At 42.6% G+C, this 25,202-nt stretch overlaps 1 protein-coding gene across 12 annotated transcripts in view; it reads left to right on the forward strand.

Moving 5' to 3' along the window:
• Esrrg (estrogen related receptor gamma) overlaps positions 1-25,202 on the forward strand; it is a 602,152-nt gene that overhangs the window by 507,293 nt on the left and 69,657 nt on the right. The window lies entirely within an intron of this gene.

Consider the following 25,202-nt stretch of genomic DNA (forward strand, 5'->3'; position numbering starts at 1 on the left):
TTGGTGTATGTGGGTGCACATATATGTGTTGTATGTGTGAGGACAACCAGGGTGCAGTTCTCAGCACTTTCCACTTCTTGACCCAGGGTTTTCCAGTTGCCTGGAACTTTGTCACATAGACTATGTTAGCTAGCTCCCCAGAATTTAGGAATCCTCCTGTCTCCACCTTGTGGCTAGGGTGACGGGCATGTGCCATGTATCATCGCACCTGACATTTAATGTGAATTGTAGGGGTCTCATGTTGGTGAGGTCCCCAGACAGCACTACCTCCCTACCCGCATTGGATAGAGGCTTCTGTTTGTTTCCCTCTTATGAAACCCAGAGGTGAGCTTACCTCAGGTGCAGCATCTTCTCCTACACACTGCCCACTTGTTAATGAACCAAAGAAGTCTTCAGTCCAGTCAGGGATGGCATTACAACAGATGCCAGAGATGTTTCTTCCCTACAAACATACTTCTGTGTGGTGGATGACAAATGATGCTATTGTCTTGCTAACGCTGAAAAGTTAAGAATACTTTTCGGATCCTAGAACAACAGGTAAGGGTGTTAGGTGCTGTCAGCCAAGGATAACAATATAAAGATGGTAGTTATCAAGGACCACAGGCTATCAGCAAGGATAATAATGTAAAGATAGTAGTTATCAAGGACCACAGGCTATCAGCAACTGATTATCGGATGGAGACAGTGAGCCAGACAACCTCTGACATCACACAATGCATGTTTCAAAGAAGGTTCCTGCAGTTTAATGATGACTTACCTTTCAGTTATAAATATCCTCGGAAGCATACAGGGTTGTAAGGAAGCCAGGCTGGGACTGTGGGCAGGAGCAGGGGGAAAGGATTAGATCTTTCCTTCCTCGTGGCTAACTCAGGGACTCTCATCAAAGACCATTTATGCCCACATTGAAATTCATGGGGTTTTTTGTTTGTTTTTGTGGTTGTTTTTTGTTGTTGTTTTTGTTGTTGTTTTTTGTATTCTCCAATAGTGTCTTTGTTTGTTGGGATTCGTTTCTGAGTATTCCAGTTTGACTTCAAACTCTCCATATAGCCAAGGGTGACCTTGAACACCTGATTCTCCTGTTCTCACTTGGCGTGTGCTGGGTTCCAGGCTTGCATCACTGGACCTCCTCCATGTAGTGCTGGGTACTGAGGGCAAGGCTTCCTGCTTGCTCAGCAAACACTCTGAACTGCATGCTCACCCCTTCACGGTGTTTGTGGCTGAAATAACTACATTCATAGCGAACATTCACAAGTTCATGAGCATGACGCGAGCTTCACACACCGAGCCAGTGTTTTAGAGAATGGTTGAGTAATTGGAATTAAGAAAGTGAATAGGATGTGAGCTCAGAAGGCATAATAAGTAAAATGGGCAAGCTAAGCAAGAGGAGGTGTTGTGGAGAATGGGTGGCACTATTTCCTTTAAAGTAGTATGCTAGCACACACTAATGTAGCTGAAAACTAAGTCCCTCAATTCAAGACAAAGGACAACACTGTGTGATGCCTGCCCCAGAGTTTGTCTGTAGAGCTGAAACCCGTCAGGATGCTTTCTGTCCACGGAGCCACGAGTCACATAGATGCAGTTTTGCAGCGTGGGGTCAGTGAGAATTTATTCCATCTGTGTTTGCTTCATATAGACAATAAGAACCACGTCAGGGACTGCCTTGAGTATTAGTTTAAAGATAAATTCATGCCCAGTGAGCTCACATGTGTTTTCTGTACCCTGTGCACGCAGAGGGTTCTCTCAGCACGGCCACACTGTGGGGCTCTGGTTTGACTGGCTAGACAGCTGAATTGCAGTTTTGAAATCAAGTCAAAGCTGTGAGAGAAACTCTTGAGACACTTCAGTTTGATCCCTGAATACCTTCTGCACTTTGCCCTGACTCCCTACCACCATGGAAACTGTTCTCCACGGCCTTTGCCACCCACAGAGGTTTAGAGTTCACCTGGATCAGGCTGTAAATGATAAGACCACCGTGGGACACAGGAAAGTATATCTGCACTTGCTACCAATGTCCCTTAGCGTTGATGTTCTCAGCCTGGTTTTACTGTTTGAGATGTACAGAGACACATCTTTATATAATTACTGGGGAACATCTCTTTCACAAACACAGTATCTTTTCATTGTCTTTCATACCAAAGTAATTATGAAAATAGAGTAAGGGTAAAGCCTGTGGTCTGTGGGCAATTAGCGTCCTCTAGTCAAGGTCACACGTGAAGACTGTGTCACAGAGTGGCTGTGACTCCACACACCCCTCCCTGATCACTGTAAAGTTCCTGTGATGTTGGAAGTTGCAATGGGGGACCTCGATTTTCTTGCTGTTATCACAGGCAGAAGCTGTGATGGCGTGTGTGGAATACTTCCTGTGCTTGAGGGCATAAAGACTGTAAGCAGAATGTGTGAAGGCCAGGCTTGTGCAGATGGGTTCTATGTTGTTATGTGTGTACAGTTAACACCTTGGACCAGTCATTTAGCTACTGCCATTACTTATTAATATACTACTGAGGTTTTATCTTTATTGAAAGGCTTTCAATAGACTTCAAGTTTTAAGGGTTTGAAGGGGCCTGTGAAAAACATAGAATTTTATAAAATGTGCTATAGAAAGCTTTGTAGAAAACCAATAATGCTAATGAGCCACAGAGTAAAATACTTCTCTCCCCTCCCCTCCCCTCCTCTTTTCTCCCCTCCTTTCCTCCCATCTCCTCTCTTGTTTTCAATTCCTTTTATTCCTCCCTTTCCCTCTTTTCCTTCCTTCCTTCTTCCTTCTTTCCTATTTCCTTCCCTCCTCCTTCCTTCTTTCCTTTCTTCCTTCTTCCTTTCTTCCTTCCGTTCCCCTTCCTTCTTCCTTTCTTCCTTCTTCCTTCCTCCCTTATTCCTTCCTTTCTACCATATTGTGTCTATAGCCCCTTGTAAATCAAGGTAATAACATCTGACTTCTGCTGCAGTCATGAATAAAATAATATTCCAACCTGTAAGCCAGGAAGGAATTCACACCAAAGCTATCAGAGAGACAAAAGGAGTGGGCCAGTCAAGAGACCACAATGGAGGGATAATAATTTATACTAAGTATAAGAATCTCAACTCATCACTCCTTGCCCAGACTAAAGTTTATTGTTATTATTGATTCACCATAAAGTTGTATGTTTTGTCACGACAAACAGCTACTTATGATCAGAGCCTCCTCAGTTACTGTTTTAAATAATGTACCTTCTTGTGTAGCCACAGAGTTTTGGCCTACTTTCTAGGGAGATTCCTTCCCAGGCTACTGTGGCCCTCCTATGTGGATACTGGCCTGAACTATGCACATAGTACCCTCTCTAGTGAACCTAGGAAATCTCTGGAAATCCTTGGCGGGAGCCCCTGGAAAGCTCAGAGTAGCTGGCTGCCAACCAGATTTCCTTTACAGGGAGTCCCTTCCAACTAGCAGCCCATTGTGCAAGCAGAACCCTGGCCTGCTGCCGACCAGGGGCTCTGTGCAAGCTGGGGGTGACTGGTATCTGGGACTGACAGCCAGACCCTCACCCTTCAGCACATCCTTAACTCCACCCCACACTCCAGGCCGGCCTCTGCGAGGCCCTGAATAATCTGCAATGCCAAGTCCCAGAGAAGAGCTTAGAGGAGTACACAGACTGTCTGTCTTGCCTTGCAGGCTAAGGGGAAGACGGACAGAAGCCACATCGACCAGGGACATGTTTGCTCTCTGTGACTGACTTTGAAGCCAATCATTCCATTTTGGCTTCCTTCCATTTTTCTTTCTTTTTCTTTCTTTTGGGGGAGGGTGGGGGAGGCAGATGGGGCCTCAACTATGTAGCTCTGGTTGTCCTGGAACTCTCTACATAGGTCAGGCTGGCCTCAAACTCAAAGAGTTCCACTTGCCTCCGAGTGTCAGGATTAAAGGCCCCACCACATCCAGCTGATTCATGATGAACATGTTTTTGGAGAATTGAGTTGAATAAGATTTCTGGACAAAAATGACATAATCCACAGTCCTGAGCTTCTTTCATAACACTTGGGATACCTACAGTGGCTGTGGAGAGGGGGTGGGGGGGTTCCTCACCTGTCTTTCAGCTAGGACAGTATCAAATTCTCCCACAGTTTAGGTGTTGTTAGCAAGGCTCCGCCCTGCACCCCACCCCCACCCCACTGAGGTCTCCTCCAGCTCCACAGGCTTTCAGCCTAAGCAAGTGCTCAGTTTAGTGTGGCACACTGATTGAGGCAAACCCGGGTGAAGTCTGTGTGTGTGGCATTCCAGGGCTTTCCCTGGTAAGCCTGCATAGGATGCCTTTTTCTTTTCTCTCTTCTCCCCCCAACTCAACCCTGGGTTCCCCTCCACCAACTCCAGATAAGCAGCAGGCTGGAGTCAGATTCCATTTCACCACCACACACTCTCTATGGTCATCTTTTAACATTTGAAAGGATCATTTGTTAACTGGAAATGGTCAATTTTTTTTCCTTTGGCTTTTGAAATATAATTTTCAATTTTTAATTTGATTCATTTAGATGAAATCATTAATCAGGGTTGAAACTGAGTTAATTTTCTGGAAAATAAATGAGGCTGTTAGAGTGAACATTATTAAGTGGCTCTTTGTGAGAAAGAGCTAATAGCTGGAAACAGGAGAGACTTGGCGAATTGGAGCGCTCGGGCAAAATCGAAAGGATTTTTTTCCTTATTAAGTGAAATAATTCATTTTAAAAATTAAATTGGAGGATTTTCAGCATTAAGCATTATAAACATCCCATTAATTATATCAGAAATGGTAAATAGCAGTTTCGAAAAGTCCTAAGGAAAAGTACAGTCTCTGAGAACATACACAGCAGATCTCTCTCTCTGTGTATGTATACATTAGGCATATGTAAGGATGTATATATGTATATATGTATATATGTATATATGTATATATGTATATGTATATATGTATATGTGTATATGTGTATATATGCATATGTGTATATGTGTATATGTGTATGCATATAATATATGTGTATATATTATATGTGTATATAATTTATGTGTGCACATAATACATATATAGATATACCTATATATACACAAATATACATATACATGTAAGTACATACATTTTTGTGTATATGTGTATCATATGCACACACACATATATATATATATATACTACATAGTATATCTATATATACATAATATATACATGTATACATATACTATATATAATACACACACAAACACACACACACACACACACAAACACGTAAACACATCCCTGCCATTGAGACACACACCTAGTTCAGAGTTCTCTTTCATATTATAGATGATAGGGCACACAATCTCTTGAGATTTTATTATCATTTGGAAGATATAATGAACCAGTTTGTGCTTGAACCTACTTCACCTCTTCTGCCTCGTTTCCAGTTATTAAAGCCTTTAGCTGTGGCTGTGTCCTGGTGTCCTAGGTGGTGATTTTGGCTCCCTGCCGCATCCCTCACAGTTGGTATCCTGTGCTTTCCCACGCTCACGGGTTTGTTCATCACCTCATTTGCAATCCTGCTGTTCAGCATCCAAACAGTCTTTCCTCAGTTCCTCCTCTCTGCCTAACCCTTGTCTTTTAAGAGGTTTTTATGTGTAAGTCCTTGATGGCATGCCTCCCTTTCTCTAGACACAGCATTTAGGTTGCTGCTTTTCATCTACTAGGGCAGAAAGTATGGCAAAGCAACGAAGCTTTTAGAGCGTCTTGGAGAAGAGGCTCCACACCCCAGGCTATCACAATATCATGCTCTTTTTCCCCCTTCATCTGAACAAGAGTTAGATATGAGCCCTCTTCCCCCCAAAAGAATTTTTACCTTCTTTCTATGGGGTTCAGCATGGCTCTAAATGATTGGGATCCTGAGATCTCAACCTTTCCTGGCAAAACAAAATGCATATAGGTTTGGCAGGCACATGGCCTTCTTAAGCCCTGTCTGGGGGAGATTGCAGGACACTAGGAAATCCATCACCTCTCATAGCTACTACTCCTGAGTCTCACAAGCTGAGGGTTTCTGATGAGCCATGCTCCCCCAGGGCTTGTAGTTGAGAATCTTATATAAAAACCTCCCCAGTAATGCATCAAAAGAGGTTTCATTTTTACTTTTTTGTCTGTTATTGTTTTTCCTGCACATATATCTGTGTGCCATGTGTACACAGTGCCTGGAAAGGCCAGAAGAGGGCATTTGATTCCCTGGAACTGGAGTTACAGATGTTTGTGAGCCTCCACTTAGGTTCTGGAACTGAATCCAGGGCCTCTGCAAGAGCAACAAGTGCTCTCAATTGCTCAGCCATCTCTCCAGCCCCAAGAAAAGCATTGGCCTCTCATTTTTGGCTTTAAGTAATTAAATTTTAAACTCTTGAGAGTTTCTCACTCACAAGGCATCCTGATCTCTACTGGCATTCTCTTGAGCAGCAAACTGTATTTGAGGGTCCATGTGGCAGCTAAGGTCAGCTCAGATCCCCAAACTGCTTGCAGTTGAATCACACCATGGTTCTCTCTTCCCAGTTCCTTATTTCCAGTCCTAGAAAACAATATAATGGAAGAATCACACCAAGTACTGACTTCCACAAGTCCCTGTGTTCTCTAACATGTGCTTTGTCCTTGGTCTTAATCACAACATATAGGAGGTATTGGAACTGTGTCAGATCTACAGCCAGCTGTATGTATGTATGTATGTATGTATGTATGTATGTATGTATGTATGTATACATGTATGTATGCAGGCATGCATGTATGTATGTTGTCTCAGGAGGCTGATGGAGATGAATCCTATGTCTTTGTACATGCTAGGCAAATGGTCTCTTATCTCTAACATTGTTATTAGATTATTCATTAATATTCCTGTTAACTACTGTTATCAAAGTCTAGACATGTTGGGAACAAAACAGAAAATCCCCTGACTGTCCAGCAGTTGTTGCCTTTATTGCAAACATGATAGATACCCAAGCAGCACTCCCCAGTGCCCCAAATTGAATTAATCAACCTATCCCCCTCTGGTGTTCACAATCAGTTTAACACTAGGAATTGTATAACCTTGGTCCTCAGGATGCTGTGGCCAGATCAGTTTTGGTCCAAGTCATATAGTAGACAGATGCAAACATATGCCACTGATCGCAAAAAAATTGAATTTAGTGACTCTTTGGACTTGGAAGCCCGAGCTGCAATTCGCTTACTTCAGAATTGACTGCTTTGTGCTGGGTTCGGCCATCTGTCCTACACAAGACATGATCAGCTCCCCCCCACATGGAACATTAATATTGGCTGGTGCTGCTGGCCCAAGTCAATACAAATGTTGAATGTCCACAAGCAGAGGTCTGTAAAGAGGTAGCCAGCATGTCCCCTTCCCTCTGCATGTCCCCTTCCCTCCGCTTACACATCTTCCAGAATTGTAAAATCAAAGTGAGCTAGTAGGAGCAGCTCATGCCTCAATTTCAGCTCCCTCCTTGAAGGCTGGCTCCCCTGCCGGGTCAGTTCTGATCCCTCTGCTTTTGTAGATGAAGACCCCCATCCCATCTGGGATGCTGTGTGATGCCTGCCCCACACCCTGTTTCCCACGTACACTGAAAATGCTCGCACGAGCTCATTTGCAGAGAGTGGAGTTGGCAGTCTTATCAGGAGGAGAGAAAGGAGCCCTGAAGATGAAAGCTGGTGTGGTGACAGAAGGCTTTATTACTTTGGGCAGTAATGGAATGCAGGGTACACAGGGTAAAGTGACTGCCACCCAGACCATTTAGGGAGAACTAGAGCAGTAATCGTGTTTCATGTTGTTCCCCGTCTGCCTTTCTCTGTGAGCCAATTGACCCGAGGGATGAGGTTTGTATTGGATGGAAGCAATCGAAGAGGCCTGGGCTGTGCTTCCTGGGTGCTGTGGAAACTGGCTTTGGGGTACCCCAAGTCCAATTCCAGTTTATGAAATATGAGAGGCAATCCTTGTCTTTTCTCCCACACTCCTAAAAATACCCAATTTGAAGAACTTGATGTCTGTTTTTATGGTTGAAGCCTTACTTTTTATACTCAAAGTAGACAGGTATGTTGACTGTGTGTGGAGGAAGGGTGTGGCATTGATGTTCTGTGTAATCGTTTCCATAATCCAGCACTGTAGAGAATAAAATTGACTCTTGATCCCAAGGGCTTCCAGAGAGCTTGTGTATACGATCAGCTTTGTTAGGGAGCTGAGGTTGAAGTGAACAGCCAGGAAAGACGTGTGCTTTTTCAGAGTTGTGCTTGCATAGACAGTCAGGCACTCCCAGGACTTATTTGTCTCCAGAAGTGGAGAGAAGGTATGAAGAGCACAAGAGATATCTGATGTCTGCTCTATCATATTGAGACATTAACATTTTCCCCTTTGGGCATTTGTCACAGGGAGTTTACAGTGTTTAAAGTTCTTTAAAACATACTCCCCGGTACAAACAGAGCAGGCCCGCCTTGTTGCCAGTGTTACTCAGTGGGTTCCTTGATGGTGCAAGTAAACAGATCCAGTTAGGATTGGTTGTGTCAGGAGAGAGCCCGAGATACCATGTCACACGTGCGTCTCTCTTGTTGGAAGGCCGTTATCTCGCTAGCTCACTGAGTCACTCAGATGAGGGACCCAGGTGCTTTCAGACAAGAATATTTCATATTCAATAAAGCCCTCCCAGGTAGTCATAGCAACATTGGAAAACATAAGGTGTGTTTTCTATCATTCAAAGGTATTTTAGCATGTGCTTACTTTTAATTATGTCTCCTTGAAGATGGACAGCAAACATTTGCCAGGAAAGAGTTTTCTCGTTTTAGTTCCCATTTAGGAAATAGATGACCTACTTGTGCACAGGACCTCACACGGCCCACCCTAGAGAGTCCCATATATTCATCTTCCAGACCCGTGTTTGTGTTCTACTCCCTGAGTGATAGACAGCTCCTGACTATAGTGATGGCACACATACTAGAAGGTGACAGGCCCCAAACGCCTTCACTGCCAAGGTGCCGACACCTGAAGCTCCTCATAGTCTCCTCCGCTGTTGGTTCCTTCATTCACGTGTACATCTTTTCAAGGAGTTCCACAGCACTCAGTGTTCCCTGTGGGCCAGGCACCCTTTCCTGCCTCTTATGACTTCATACACTCACTCTACAGGAAGGGAAGCAGTGTCCCAGTGCTGTAAAAGCCACACAGAAGGCAGGGAAAGGACCAGGGCTCTGCTCTATCTCTAACTAGCCCAAGTTTGAGTGTCACTGTGTTGTAACCTGAGTGCTAAGACTCCCATCCATGGGTGAGGTAGCAGCAGAAGATCACATTGGAAAGCTGGGGGTGGAAGAAGATAGTTGGGGAAAATCTTCCCTGCGGGTTGGATGGCTGTACAATAGGACTGATAAGACCAACACACATTTTGCAAACCTCAACATACCCCAGCTCCAAATTGTATTTAAATAAGTATAAATAGTATCTTGAAAAGTCGTTATTTTCTAGAAATGAGGGAATTTCAAAAAGCAAAAGTGTAAAATACAGGAAAGCATACTGTAATACAGATGTGAATTATTAGTAAAAATAAGTAGGAGAGTGTCAAGAGATACAGCCACTCCTTTAGTTATCATGTGCATGGATATATGCTTACATAATTAATATCTATTATCATGAATACTATATCATTAATATATTATTATAATATATCACATATGTTTCTTTTTATTTATAATATATACTTATTTATATATTCATATATATCATTAACATATTTCATCATTATTCTACATTGATACATGATAAAATTATGTTATCTATAATATATATCATTAATATATAGCATAAAATTATATATAATATATAACAAATTATTGTAAATATAGAATATATCAATATTTTATATATTAATATACTACACATGATAAAATAATATATTATAAAAAGATATACATTCATATATATTATATACTATAATATATACTATATATGCATATATGATATAGAAGTTGAGAGAAGATAAGATTGATTGATAAATGAGAAATAGGTAGATGACAGATGGTAGATAAAGTAGATCAATCCATAGAAAGATGGATGGATGGATAGATGGATGGATGGGTGGATGGACAGACTGATAGGCAGACAGACACATGGTTAGATCATTTTTCTTTCACTTAACAAGCAAGCCACATATATCCAAACTGATGGAGCAAGGAGCTGAGCCCAGGTCTCATGAATGTGAAGCCAAGTTCTCCTCCGTCTGCTTTTTCAGACCACTTGGCAGAGATGTTTTAGTGTTTTTCCATATATTATTAAAAGTTCATGTGTGTGCACGGAATGAATCCTAAAATTACCACTGGGGATGTAGTCAGACTTATGTTTCCCTGTGAATTCATGTCCATCAGCTCTATCAATTACTTCAAACTTTAGAAAACTGTCCAGACTTCACAAGAGTGTGCCGAGTCGAAGTGTAATTAGCTGGGTTTTCTGAGGACCCATTGGGATGCACTTACTTAACAACAGTCAGTTGTTATCAGTAACCCAATCTTCCAAGCTGTGGTTGGCTGGTTGTTGAGTATGTTCCGAATAGAAAAGATGGGTTTGGGGTGTGTATGTGGGTTGCAAAGTCAGGTTTTAATTGTCTTTTTAATGTCCTTAAAACAAAGAGCCTGTATTTCCATTTAATTAAAACAGTAAAGTTGAGTTTCAGATATATGGAATTCACCACCAACTATCATTGATTTTGTTCATTTCCCTTCTGTTCTTTTTGCTTCTAACCCCCTCCCCCACCCAGATACCTAACAATAAAGCACTATCCATTTTCATTAAAAAGCAGATCAACAATGAAGAAGGCAGATCACAGTCTTGCATGCGCTAGTGGGGAGGCGTGTGGCTGTTACTCATTTGCGCTTTCCAGATGTCCCTGGAAGGAAGAGGGGACAAAGACTGAGCCAATCGCCAGTAGCCAAGGACTGACTCACTGGTGTCTATGATATGAGCTATCCATGACAGCCAGTGAACCAATGAGTTTCAAGGAGCTTCTGAATTGTATGTACAATGGCCACTGCCTTCCCCCACTGACTGACTTCTTTCTGTCTGTGTGGCTGAGCAGTAGCTGGTCACTGGTAAGGAGGGCTGTGTGTGGCTCTGATATTGGAAGGGTTCCCTGCAACCCACCATCTCAGAGGTTGGCACCTGCTTCCGCCTCCTCACTGGTGTGCTGAGAAGCATCCTCAGCCTGTCCCAGAGATGCTACATGACAATGGGAGAAGTTGCTTAAGTGATGCATTAACTGAAAAACTGATTTCCTTCCAATCAACCCCTCTGGCAAGATGGTAGCACTAGTCTGAAACTGTAGTGATCCCTGGGTCATTAATACCATTTGAAAATATAGGTCGAAGGTGCTGGGTAAAAAGCATCAGAATCTACCGGAGGACAAAGAGGTGTTTGGGCATATTTGATTGCAGACAAATCTAATGTTTTAGGGTATTTAGGGGGAAAAGGAGAGCTAAGTGTTAGCCTGGAACTGCAGAGGCAAAACTGTCAAGGGCAGACAGGAACTCCAAGACCATCATATGTTCACTGCCACAAACTGTGGGTTTCCACTTCAGACTCCACACTTCCATTGACTTTCAGGACTGCAGGCCAGTGGTGTTGCAGCATCCCCGGTGGGTTGTCATGACATTGCTCCATGCAATTCAGGTGGTGATGCTTGGTCACAGAATTGACCCACAGAGTCCATCCCATCATGTCAGGGGACATGGCATCAGCCTCTTCCTGTGTTGTGGCCATCTACCAGGCACTTTCCTCTGCGAAGTGATGCTTGCCCACTTCAAAGTAGTAAAAATGTTTGCAGCCCTGTTAATGTGAAGTCATTATTCCAGGCCATAAGTTTACTCGAATATTTACATAGGGTGATGTAGGCTTGTGGGTTTCTGTTTTATTCAGGGAGTTAGTCTCTGCTGTTGTCAATGATTTCAATGCCCAGTTTATCCCAGACTTATGTAATGGAAAGCACTTCTAGATGGCTTATTTACTTATTGATTGATTGGTTGATTGATTAAGTGATTGATTGATTGATTGATTGACATGCCTAGGTCATTTACACTTCACCTTCTTGCTTTTCTGGTACATGGAAATGGGACTTGTTTACTTTCTGTGATTCTAATCACAGGTATTTCTCCAAATACCTTATTTTCTTGTGGTGTGAGCTGACACTAACTGAGGTCCAGACGACATTTGGGTTTCTGCAACACAAAGATTTTTCCTATATTGTAACTAGCTCTCAGATCACATACCATAAGGTATTCAGCAATTTGTTTCAGGTATGACTGTTCGAATCCACTCCTACAGTTTCGGGGCTCTGCTCCTCTGACTAGCAGTTTCACAGAGCCCCGATCCTCTCTCTCGGTATGCCCCCACCACAATGTTTCCCAATTCAGAAGCTCCTTGAAACTCATTGGTTCACTGGCCGTCATGGATAGCTCAAAATCATAGACACCAGTGAGTCAGTCCTTGGCTACTGGCGATTAGCTCAGTCTTTGTTCCCTCTTCCTTCCAGGGACATCTGGAAGGTAGGAGCTGAGCATTCCAAAGTTCTAATAAAAGTTTTCTATTTCTAGAAGCCAGAGCCCATTCTGAGGCTATCCATGGGCTCAGCATGCTCACCTCATTGAAACATTCAGGAGAGTCTGTCCATGTTCCTCACTTGAAAAGTTGCAAGGAGTGTTGAATCAGGAACCAGGGACAAAGACCATACATTGTCCTGTGAGACCAGGCATAACTTGACATTTTGTGTTAGTGTCACATCATGTTGTCACCAAACAATGGCCAGGTGTCAGTAAAGAAGTGTGGTATGCATGCAGTGTGTGCTTGTGTGTTTGGTGACATCATGTGTCTTCCCTGGTTGTTTTTAAGGCAGGGTCTCTTGATGAACAGCTTATTAATTCTAGCTGGTGTCACTAGCCAGTTTGTATGAAGGACCCTATATCTCCACTTCCTCCCGAGTGCTTCATTATAGGTGACTACCAAACCTAACTGCTCTTCACTTGGGTTCTGGGATCTAAATTCCAGGCCTTCAGCTCTCAGGAATGCAGCTCTTTATCCAGTAGGCTCTCTCCCTATCTCACGATATCTTCTCTATGTTAGTATAAAGGGTCCTGGAAGTAAGAAAACTTACTGGCCATATCTTCCCCAAGCAATCTGAGCTTATAAACCAGGTGGTAGATAATGTCTTATACTGATGGTTCTCAGTTATGCTCCAAATGCAAGTTATGTGCTGACATTAACTAAACACTTCCACATCAAATCCAACTGTACCCCAAAGTCTGAAACGGAAGTCATTAATACATCTAAGGTCTCAGGAACAGAAAAAGCACTAAAATTATAAGGCATGAATTAATTCATCACAATACATTTATTAATAGAAATGGTCCAGGTGGCATTGTCTGTTATTGGTTTAAGGGTAGGTCTGTACTTTCTGGCTTTGTGATATAAAGAAGGTATAGAAGAACCAGGAGCCCAAGGGGATGAGAGATGTAAGATGTAAGAATAAAATGATTTGCAAGCTTGTCAAAAACTCAAATAGCAATTTCCTTAAAAAAGCCCTAATGATCAGTGGCCATCAATCAAATTAAGCCATCAGATTGAAAACGAAAGTGAAACCACAGGTTTAATTCTCATATTTATTGCTGTTGGTTCAAAGTAATGATTGAGCATTAGCCAGGGGGAGCCTGTTACCATACTGTACCTATAAAGGCACAAAGAGCTTTCACATACCTATATATATATTGTGCTTTTTATATTGTTACTGATAAATAACATGGGATTCCATTCAAATCCCAGCACATGTAACTTCCAAAGGTGTATATAGTAAAATTAGAATGGAGGCTCAACATAACTATCAGTGAAGAGTTGTGCCTTGGAAGCAGGTATACCCTAGCAGCAGCTTAGTGTGTGTGCTGACACTAATTTTCATGCATTATGTTCAGAGAGAACACAGTGTTTAGCCTGCAGGCTATCCTCACCCAAAATGCTCATTGCTCTCTGTGTGTATGTGTGTGTGTGTGGGGGTATATGTGTGCACATGTGTGTGCGTGTGCATGTGTGTGTATGTGTATATGTATTGTGTGGGAATGTGTATGGGTACATATATGTGTATGGGAGTTTGTGTGTGCATGTAAATGTATATATGTGTGTGCTTGTATGTGTGAATATGTATGTGAGTGTGTGTATGTGTATGCATGTGTACATGTGAATGTGTGTGTGTCCGAGTGAATGTATGTATGTGAGTGTATGGCACTGTGCATGCTTTCTGCTCCTCAGTGAATTCTTTGAAGATTATTTTTCTTTTGTTTCTTTTACCCACAGTTTATTTTAAAATGTGTTTTGTTTTTTTGAAACTCCAAAGCAGAAGGGGGAAGGGAGGAGAATCTTTCTCTTGTGAAAACAATTATTGTCCTTATTTTTTTATTTATTCATTTTTGGGTTAATTTAGTCTGGCTAAAATTACATACATATTCATGGTTCTTAATAAGAACGAAGCTTTACTCTTAGTTAGTTTCCATAAATCTGTTCTCATAAGCACTTGATCGACACCCACTCTAACTCTTGGAACAAGATTTCAGACTATCCATGAACGCTGCTCACAGATCTCTATTTTGTTAACTCTTTCCCCCAACCTCTGAATGCTTCTCCACCAGACAATGTTAAATTATACCTTCTTTCCCCTTAAGTTTCAGGAGAGTGCAAGGAGGGCTCTGTTGGAAGCTTCGGAGGGTGTAAAGAGAAGGAAGAAACATCATCAGTATATTATAATCTCAAAAGGAAAAGAACAAAACTTAAGGTTGACCGCATATTGTAGTCAAAGCATAGACTGTTTATCTATTCCTAAATGCACTAAAGTATTTTTAATGATTTATTTTATTATTTAATTAGATGAGTGAGTTTGTCCTGTGTGAGTGTGCAGGCGTCCCTGGAGGCCAGGGCTTCCCTGTTCCTAGGCTCTAGCTTATGACTGGATCTATAAGGGTCCTGGGAACTGAATGTGGGCCCTCTGCAAGAGCAGTACACGCTCTGATCTTTGAACCATATCCTTAGCTCCCAAGCAGATTTTTAAAAATGTAATCCAAATTTGGTACTAAGCATTGATTAGAAACAGCATTATAGACAGTGAAATAGGTTATAATCCTTCCAAAATATGATGCCTCTCAGAATTCTCTAGCATACATGTCTGTATCTGAATGGAGTACAGTTAGGACTCTCTTCAGTTTCCTGTAGATGCATGTGGGGTTTATAATACTCAGATTATACTGAGGTACCAGGAATATGATATTGTTCATTAAACTCCCATTCATCACACAGGTGTGGTTGAAGAATAGATACGGAAGTTGTAAGCATGATAAATTGTCTTTTTAATATGATGGAGGTGCTAATTGAGGAAGGGTTTGAAAGCCTCACTCACTTAGGCAATCATCTTGTATAAATAGAAGTTGACAAAGATGTATGTTTTTACTTAGTTGATGCTTCTTACATGGGAAGAACGCCCTCTGTCCTTTATCTGCTGATGTGCATTAAGCTTCACTTAACATACAACAGAGACTATTCTTTTTAAAAATTTCAGTTATATACCCATGGTAAACATTAACAGTCTAAGTTTCCAAATATGTCAAAAGATTTTTTTTAATTTTAATTTTATGTCATTCAGGATCTTAGAAAGCCTATTGCAGATGGTCCAGGGAATCCCAGAGTGAGGTGACCAGCCTCTATAAAAATGAAATCGTTGTATGGATTTAAGTTCGTGGAGGGGCGAATATGTATATATCACATACATGATGGAGTTAAAGAAGAGTAAAAAATTTTTAATTGTTTTTTATGAATTATTTAAGATTTGGAATAATCTAAATAAATAAGTGTTTTCTAAAACATTATGTGGGTTTGTGTAAATCTATTTTAGAAAGAGCCAATTTGACTCCTCATACAGGGATCTTATCCTTACATATAACTAAGTTAGACAAGTGGGGGGGAGAAATGGTCGACAGTAAGAATAGCTTTTATACCAGCTCCATTCATTCCCAAATGTGCAAGCTCTGAGCTTACTCACTGTCTCCTTTAGGATAAGCTTAAATGCCTGAATAACTAAGGAATGGGGCCATCCAAAACTTATGAAAAAATGTAGAAGTGTTACATTTTTTCTAGTCTTAAGTGTGGCAGCCCAGCGCTGTGCTCTCTTGATTTGCCTTGTGGTTCTGTGGGTTCAATTTCACGGTCTTTCATTTCCAAGGCCAACAGGGATTCCAAGTGCTGAGAAGCCAGCCATGAAGGCCCTGTGGATGGAGCAGAGGCCTCATCCTGCCCAGCAGTGACCTTCATGATGGATTAGGGCACTGCTCCTTCCCCGGATGCCTGGAGAAGGGGCACCCCTTCTGGTCCTCCTCATGGCCGCAAGGTTGAGAGTCTTAGAAAAAGTCAATTTCTGAAATCCACTCTTGAGCAGAAGTTGGCATCTCTGTTGTAGAGACCCAAGTTATAGGGTCAAGAGAAACTGTGGGGTGACCATTTCTTTCATGTTCATGTTTGTCTCCTGTCTTTTGCTAATCAGTACACAGACAGACAGACAGGCAGATACACAGTCACACACACATACACATACACACACACACACACACACACACACACACACACACACAGACTCATATGCACGCATGTGCACACATACACCAATCATGGCTGTACTAGTCCTGATGCTATCTGAAAATAGGATCCAGCTGTCCAATATGTTTTATGCTTTATTAAAACACTCAATTCTTCAATGGTGTGATTGTGACATTTTCGCATTGTGCCTTCATATCCTTGAACCTTCATGGGGGCTCTTGTTTCCCAATCTCCGTTCAAATTTTCACTTCTCTTAAAACAAACATTCTCACTTTAGTTCAACCCCCATCCTTGTGTCACTGAAAGTCACATTTCCTGTCCATGTTACTTACTTCAGAGTTACTCTATCCAGACCTTCTGCCATACATACCCAATGATTCCCTAACCAAAAGGAAGTAATTCCTGAAGTCCAATTCTTCAAAAATAATTATTTTGATTATATGTATAATAAAAACAAATGCTAATTATACATATAATAAAAACAATTGTGTGTGTGTGTGTGTGAGAGTGTGTTCGCCGGCATGCATGTATGTGTACCACTTATGTCCCTAGTGCCTGCAGAGGCCAGCAGAGTTGTCAGGGTTAGACTTAAGGATCGTTATGATCTGATATGTGAGTGCTGGGAACTAAACATGGAGCCAGTGCTCTAAACCTCTCTCCATCTCCACAACCACAAAACTCCAGTTCTACCTCCTCAGAGAACTGCCTGGAAGGCCCAAAGCATAGTCTTTCTGTTCTGAGCCTGAGAGTTCACTTCCTGTAATGCAGAAAGGGTCAGCAGAGCATGAGTTTGCCACCAGCTCTCCTTGACCACTCTGTAAAGTCTAGTGACAGTGGACTGCTGAGCCACCAAGAACTGGCATGCCATTCCAGCATGCTTCTCTGGGAAGACTCACATTCCTTTACAAGATGTAAACATTGAATAAACATGGTGGATGAATTGAAGAAAATCTTTGCCATTATTCTCTATGGTTGTCCATGGGAACTTCTCCAGTGAGTCTCTTTCATGAGGGCTTGTTTGGACCAAAACATGCCAGCAATTTTAACTGACAGGTGCTAGGACAGAGTCTGGGTGGTTAACTTATAACCTTATTAGAAATGAGTTCTAATAAAAAAATGCTTCTTCCATTAACGTGGGACTGGGTGCCTACTCAGTAAGATTTTTAAATTAGAGTTTTGTGTTGTAGTCTATAGGACAGCTTGAGCAACTGGGTCTTTCAATTTGCACTTCTACATAATGAGGGCATAAGTGAAATTCAAGGATAATTTCTAATAATTTCTAAATCACTACCAACATATAATATGATTACTTTAAGCCACCAGTTGTCACACTTGGCTTCCATCAGGGAAATTCCAGCAGTTGGCTTCTTCTAACTCCATGGACATCAAAAAGTTATAACTGGCAACCTGGCAGCCCGAGGATTAACTTCAGCTGGAAATCTATGAGCAATTACATACAGATGGTTTTACATAAAGGCACACAATGGTGGGTTCTTTTGATTATGGGAACTTTGAGGCAAGCACACCCACGTGTGGCCTGCCCTATCCAGGAGGAGTAACTGATCTGCACCGTGTACTTTCTACAGGGCACATTCTTTCTCTCCACTGCAGTATGTGCCTCTTGGATTTTTTTTTTCTAACAGTCCATTTTCCTGACATCGTGAAGGTCATTCCCCAAGTGTTTGGATTTATAATTCTTGATATAAATGTCAATATAAACCCACACATTGTGAGTTCTCTTTTCAAAGGAAGTACTTTACACATGAATGGTTCTCAAGGCTTAGTGTTTCAGGCCATGGAATTAATAGAACAGACATAAAGATAAGTAACATTGTACTGACTGAAAGCGTTTGTTCATGTGCCATCTGTATCTGCATGTCTGTGTGTGTGCAGTAGTTGCCTTCACTATGTGCGTGATGTGGATCTCTGTGTGTACAGTAACCCCTCTGACTTGATCTCCAGAATGGAAAACATGTATGAAATCTGACCTCTTCCATTACATATATCATGAAGATAAGGTTGCTTCTCATCAGCTGCTGATCCAGAGATGATAGTATGTTCCACCGGGGTGAGAAAGCAGTAAATGGGAAATTCTGAAAGTATATTTTAAATGATTATCCATTGAGATGCACGTGATGGAGTCTCAGGTTGTTTCCTTCCCTCTGCCCCAAGTGTGGAGTTTCCCTTCCCCAACATGTCCCGGATGTCTACCACCAAGCTGTCAGTCACTCGGCAGCTGACTAAGGCCTCAGCTGGAGGGCTGCACATGTACACCAGGATGGTCTCAGGCTGCCGGTTTCCCTAATAATGGAGCTAAGTCAAAAGAGTAGCGAGGCTGACAGCCTGGTGATGCCTCAGCCCATGTGCCGCTTGCTTCTGTGAACAGTGAAGGCTCTTGATTTAAGCAAAAGTAAAGCTTGACCAAGGTCTGTGGTGAGATGGAATCTGTCATCCAGACTGTCATAAGGAAGGACTATGAGAGTGTGCATGTATTTTTCTCACCTCAACCAAAAACTAGAGCCACAGTGTGTAATGAGAGCTCAGCCAAAATAGAAAGGTTCACAGATTCCTGTGTGTGTGTGTGTGTGTGTGTGTGTGTGTGTGTGTGTGTTTTGGTGGGTATATAGTTCATATAGAGTTCAATGCTGTGTCTGCTGTCAACATTCACCAAGGATCTTGGAACATGCCCCCCCCCCCAATGTCAAGGGGTATGTGCACATATATATATCGTATTTTCTGGACAATTATATATGATGAGATACAACCTTTATCTTCATGGTATATGTAATGAAATAGGTCAGACTTGACGCATGTTTTTCATTCTGGGGATTAAGTGCTGTTTAGTTTCAGTGACAGAGCTCTCCCAGTCCATGTGGCTTTCAAAATACCTACTATTTGGTCCTCTTCTGCTCAGCTTTACCCAGTCCACATGTCTTCTGCTCAGCTTTACCCAGTCCGTATGTCTTCTGCTTAGCTGAACCCAGATGTGGTGACCAACCCGAGGCTGTCTGTAATCTCCCTGCGTCAGCCTCCCCTCCATGGGCAGTGGACATTGATCTTTTCCTAATGCAGCAATAAGCTGCAAGCATTTTTCAAACGGGTATTTTATTTGCTCTATTATCGGTGAGAACAAAGGGAGATGCATTTGGCCAAGGTCAGTGGGAGAGGCAGCAAGACCCACGCCAGAGAGCCTTCTGCTGTCGGCTCTGCTAACGCTGCCATTTGGCTCCGGTCTCCACTGACCGAGGATCCAAAGTATGTTACATTTCCAGCTGCCCAGGCACTTGTCAGACTCCAAATCTGTGGTCACTTCCATCTTCTTAAGTATTTCATTCATAGACTCTTGGAACTGGAAGACAGCTTACCACGTGGTCGGATTCATTCATCTGCTTCCAGGCAGGAAGGCAGTAAAAGTGTCTTGGGAAGAGAATTTTTTTTTTCTTTCATTTGTCAAATTCCCCAAGTCCAGGGACGTATGGTCTCCCCTGTCTCACATTCAGTATTTAAATAAATCTCTGAATATAATTCTCACATGTTGGTCCTTCTTAGAATCTGACTGGCATCCCCTTAGCCATCAGCTGTGTGTTTCTTTGTACAGAGTCTAGGAAATATGCTGAAATAGTGGATTGTGGCATTCTGTCTTCCAGCCAGCTCTTTGTGTGTGTGTGTGTGTGTGTGTGTGTGTGTGTGTGTGTGTGCATTTCACTGTGTTTTGTGACCCTCATGTTTTTATATCTTTCAAAGTATAATATACCAGCACACTAAGAAAATCAGCAAGTGGGACTTACAGAAAGAATCTCAAAGAGATTCATAAATTCCGTGTGTGCACTCTAGATGGAGAAATAGAAATAGAGCATTCAAGCAGACAGAAACACCTGGTTAATAAATGATACATAAATGTGTTTGTTCATCTCTTTTTCTCTTCTTTCATGCTAATTGTTTGAGGTACATAGCAAATTCACTGATGTTAATTAATATACAGTTAAAACATACCACAAAATCATTTGGCCGTATTTTTGATCCTTTGATCCAGTTTCAAATAGTGTGTGGCATTCAGCTGAATATGCATAGCAATAGAATGTGTCAAAGTCTATGTTTGGGCCAGGGCATATTTCTGATACACACAGGAAAGTTGTTGGCCCATAGGATAGACTAAGAAAAGCTGGCTTGGAAAACCACAGAGATTTTCATGGGAAACTCTACCTCTCCCTGCATACGGGAATGACAGCTGGAACTTTGACTCCCAATATCCAGCCTTGAGCTGCCGCATGAGCAGACAAGCGTGTTTGCTGTGCTTGGCTTTCATTAGAACTCAAAGTCTGCTGCCCATCTTGTGGGTACTTTGAACAAAGGTCTCTGGTGACAAGTACCCATAGAACATCTGCCAAGAAATTCCCTGCTTGATGCAAACAGACTCCTCATGGGGACTCAAGGCAGTTAGCCTCTGCACACAGCCAGGGTGTTTTCTATCCCCCTGCCCCCAGTCTACTTAAATATAGGCTACTTCTAAATTCCTGTAGAAGCATTTGAAGACCATTTTCCCATTCCCTTCTCCCTCCTCCCCACCTGCCACCATCCTTCCTCTCCCTCCCCCTTCCTCTCTCTTTCCTCCTCATCTTCCATCCCCCACCCCTTTTCAGTTTCTTAGACATGGTTTAAACTTGCCATTGTACTGCCTAAAGCTCCCTGATGCTGAGGACTCAGACATGAGCCACGAAGGCCAGCCTGAACACTCGCCTTTAAGAGTATTCACTCCTGATCTAGTAACCTGCAGTAGAGCATCTCTTTGGCTCCATTTGAGGGTTCCTTGGTTACTTCCACTTTATTCTGTTGAAACCCTAACTACATCTTTAAACGCTGTTTCCGTCATCCTCTCTAAGACAGAATGACTGTGATTCTCAACACAGCAACTTATTAGCCATCTTGGCTTCATATTCAGTTTATTTTTACATGGTATTACAATCTGACTAAGCCTCATCTGTGCTGTTGTTTACAGAGAGTATCCCCATGGGGTCTGTGAATGGTGTCAGACTACTTTTGATGCTGCCAATGTCACAAGAGATTAGAAATGCCACAAGAAACCTGCCACTTACTTGTATGACATTTGGTCATATAGATGTTAACGTTATTCCTACATTTAATTGCTATTAAAATGATAATTTTCTATATGTTTTGTGTATTGGGTATAGTTTTCACTAAGCACAGCCTGAGAATATAAACCATTTCTTGGTGTACTTTGTGGTAGGTTACACTCTGTTATTTGTTGGTTTGTTTGTTTGTTTGTTTGTTTGTTTAATAGGGACACATATAGACTGAGCTAGCCTTGCATTTACTATAGGGTGGTTACAAACTTCTGATCCTCTTGCCTGCTCCACAAGAGTGCTGAGATCAAAGCTCTGCTTCATTCTTGGTTTGTTTGGTGTAGGGAGTTAAGCCTGGGGCTTGCTTGTTCAGCAAGCAAGGGACAGAATGAAGCACACATTCAACTTCCAGATTTGTTTTAGAATTTACTTTGGAAGATTATAATGGTTCATTACAGTAAAATGAAATTTTTAAGATTTTTAAGATAAAAATCTTAAAATAGGAGATGTAGGGGAGGTGGCTTACTGTGCAAGAACATTTCCTGTGTATTCATGAGGGCCTGAGTTCAGATGTCTAGGACCACATAAAAAGCCAGGCATAGTGTGGGGCCCCCTGCTTCCAATTCCAGCTCTTTGGAGGTAGAGGCAGGAGGATGACTCTGAGTTTGAGGCCAGTTTGTTCTGTAGAATGAATTTCAGACTATCCCAAACCACATAATAAAAGCTTGGTATAGAGAAGGCTGGCGTGGCTGGCATGGCTGGCATGGCTGTTGTGAGTTCACCTGAACCAACAGTGCTGCCTGGGGCGAAGGTAAGGGTCACAGAGGCTCGGGAGTACCAGCCAAGCTCCTCTTTCAGTAAGAGACCCCATATCAACCGAGAAAAGCACAGAGTGACAGAATAGCATTCTGGAATGTTCCATGGCCTGCAAGCATAGGCACCCCCATGTATGTGCACAGAGCACAAACTACACACACACACACACACACACACACAGACACACAGACACACAGAGACACACACAGAGAGACACATACACACACAGACTCTCTCTCACACACACACACACACACAGACACACAGACACACACACATACACACACACACACACACACACACACAAAACAAAAACCCAGAAAAAAGGGAAGGTTTTCTTTGCTTTTTTTAGAGACAGCGCCTATGTTTAGCACGCACAGGCCAAGCGTGCACGCCCCTGATGGGAAGGGAAGAAATGGCCCCTTTTGAACAGGAGATTTCTTTAATTACACCGAGGAGTTAATAATGGTAGGCGTCACATGTTTAATGCCATGCTCTGGATGCCCCTCTTGCTTCTTGCCTTTTATTCCCCCTTTCCCCTCACAGAAACCTCAGCCTGAGCAGAAATAAAAGGTTCAAGACTTGTCAGCATTAGTTTATAGACAGCTGTTTAAAAATAATGAGATATTGGGTATTGTGAGGCTCAGGGCTGTCTTGCCAGACTCATTCATTTCCATTCACCTTTTGTCAGGATTGCAGACAGAAGACAGTCAATTAAAATGTGTCACCTGTTGCAGATGACCTGATTGGTACTCGTGTGTGTCATAGATCTGGCCTCTGTGCTGCTACAGAGGCATGGTCTTTGCTAAACACTTTGTGGAGAGTGGCTTCAAATGATTGCCATTTCCCCTTGGGCTCCAATCCAGGTCTTGCAAGTTTGGTGCAAGGGCTCTGGAGCCAAGCAAGAGCTGTGGGTTGCACCTCGGGGAGCTGGGAGTCAAGGAGCTTTTGGGGATTTTTGTCCTATGTGCATTAATCCATGTGTGCATTTTGGATGCACCTGGAAGCCAATGTGACTTCCAGTGTGAACTTTCCATGTTCATCACCCAGATGGCTGTTGGGGGTCTAAGAGGACGGGCTCCCCGGGGCTGTTTGTTCATTTATCTAGAAGACAAGATGCTTTAATGTGAGCCCTACCTTATTATCTCATTTAGAGACTAAAGTCTCTCTAATTCTCTTTCTCTTTGTCTTTATGTCTCTGTCATTCTGTCTCTGCCTGTCTCTCTGTGTCCCTGTCTCTGTCTCTCTGTGTGTTTCTCTATCTGTCTCTCTCTGATTCTCTGACTTTCTCTGTTACTCTCTGTCTCTCTGTTTCTATCTCTCTGTCTCTCCCCCAAGCTCCCCCTACCTTCCAATCCCTTTGTGATCTTTCTTACATTTTCACACATCACAGAATGTCAATGCACAGATGGAGCAGTTTCCGAAACTCCGGTTTTGTGGACCAGATATTCCAGTCAAAGTGACTGAAATCATTAGCCACCACTCAGTGGGGTAAGGGCCATGGTGGTGCCTGTTGGGACTGTGAACTTTGGCTGCGGCCTCCCTTTGCTTCTGTGCCCTGGCACAGCCAGGCCCGTCTAACAGGCAGGGCAGTGCCCTTTCAAAGAGGAATGAGGAGTACACAGAGTTTATAACCTGCCTTGCCTCAGACGAAAGGAATAGAAAAGAAATCTTTTTAATTTAATTTTAAGAAATCATCACTGTGTTTGTTCACAACCATGGGCTCAAGCATCTGACCGAGTCATAGACTCAGAGTCACTAGGGCTGAGATTGAATGGGGGGGAGTCATGTGCCTTCTGCTGGTCCTGTTCTGCTTCTTATCTATGCCCCGGTCAGGGTGGAGATTTTGTTTACATCAGTAATTTACTTTTAATTTTCTGGCATAGGCATTCTCCTCAACTCTCACCCTGACTGTCTCTGACACATTACGGCTTTCCCACCAATAAAATGGGACAAAAATAGCAACTGTCTCATGGGGTTGCTTTGAGGGTATGTGTGCTAATACATAAAGAATTCGACTCACCCTGAATGTGTAGCACGTAACAGACTCAGGAACTTTAGTTTCTTCCATGATAATGTCAGGCATGGACTGGCTCCTTGAGAGGAAATCAGTACCAGGAGGCTGTCTGTTACAATGCGAAGAGAGGAACTCAATCTCAAAGCCACATTTAACAATATTCCTGTCTACTTTGAGAGGGGTTACAAAAAATATCCGGAGGTTGGTTTGTCACCTTGTCTTAGATGGCCTTCAAGCATTTAATATGGCTGGCTTTCCCTGGAGCATCTGTGTGCACATACAAATAATTTCCACTCACCCCCACCTGCTGGGAAGCCTATAAATATGCATAGCTGCCCAGATTTTGTCCCAAAGGAAAACCCAACAGAAGCGGCCATAGAAATCCCCAGCACTTGTCTAGACTTTGCTAATCCTTATAGCCTCTTGCTGCAGCTCCTGCAAGAGAAGGTCCTCTGTGCGGGGTCCTCTGTGGTGCTGCCCTCAACAGTCTCCGCCAGAGACTGGGTTAGGGTCTCATGCTCTCTTCCTACAGGGATGGAGGGAGGCACCAGTAGGCAACAAAGTAACGGGGTAGCGTGCAGTAGCACACAGTAACAGGGTAGCGTGCAGTAGCACACAGTAACTAACAGGGTAGCGTGCAGTAGCACACAGTAACAGGGTAGCATGCAGTAGCACACAGTAACAGGGTAGCGTGCAGTAGCACACAG

This window comes from Mus pahari, chromosome 5 (assembly GCF_900095145.1).
Source record: "Mus pahari chromosome 5, PAHARI_EIJ_v1.1, whole genome shotgun sequence".
NCBI classification, from domain to species: Eukaryota; Metazoa; Chordata; class Mammalia; order Rodentia; family Muridae; genus Mus; species Mus pahari.